This window comes from Pediculus humanus, genomic scaffold (assembly GCF_000006295.1).
Source record: "Pediculus humanus corporis 1103172107610 genomic scaffold, whole genome shotgun sequence".
NCBI classification, from domain to species: Eukaryota; Metazoa; Arthropoda; class Insecta; order Psocodea; family Pediculidae; genus Pediculus; species Pediculus humanus.
Genome location: NW_002987224.1, coordinates 148681 through 149792, shown reverse-complemented (window position 1 = coordinate 149792; position 1112 = coordinate 148681).

Below are 1112 nucleotides of genomic sequence, written 5' to 3'. Positions count from 1 at the left end.
AGCTAATATTAATAATAATAATAATCCAGTAAACGATAAAATTGAAAATGTCATCATCATCGGGTTAATGAATAAAAAAAAGTAAATAAATGTTTTCAACGGTTATTTTTTTTGTTCTCTTAGTCCTCATACGTCATATATTATTATGACGTCACTAAAAATAAAAATTTATTATTAATAATAATAATAACGGTTGACACGAATTTTTGCGGGTGATTTGTTTTAGGGTAAAAAACAAACAAAAAAAAAACGTTTTTAATAACATTAAAAATAAATGTTTAAGAAAATATGAAATATTAATTGAAAAAAAACCGTTTTTTATGTTTTTTTATGTTTTTTTATGTTTTTGATGTTTTTTCCCCATTTTTTTTTTACGATCGTTTCCGGAAAATTTTTTTTTTTAAATTGAATAAATAAAAAGAAAATTCCTAAAGGACAAACGATAAAAATCAAAAAAAAAAAAAATATTACAAAAAACTATATTTTATTTATTTATTTATTTAAAAAAAAAAAAAAAACAAGATGGCGGATTCGTATTGTGTTTGGGAAAATGTCGTTTTTATAAAACAAAATTTTCACATTTATTTTAAAACAATTAAAAATTATATTTTTATGTGTCATGTCGGCGTTGGATTAAAAATTTACGTCATCTTTTGTCTTGTTTATAAGTTAATTGAAAAATTAATTTAATATTTTAAAAAAACGCATTATATCATCATCATCATCATCATTTCTTTATTCAAGTTATTTGACAGGTTCTGTCAGTGAGTTTTTATTAATATATAAATAATAATAACATGTAATATTTCCGAAGGTTTTAACTTACATAATAAAACGCATAATGCATACGTCACACGAATGAAAAATCAAAATGGCGGACGATAAAAATACTATTTTTTTTATTTATATAATTTAAACCCCTTTCCCCCTTCCGGGGGAAAAAAAACAATCAATGAATCGTGTTTAAATTTAAAAAAATCAAATTTTTATATTTTAAATTATAACGTGAAAATTTTTTTTTCCCCCTTTTAATATTATTATTATTATTATTATTAAACGTTAAAATGAGCGAAATGGAAAAATTTTTTGTTTGTTTTTCTTTTGTTTCCTTT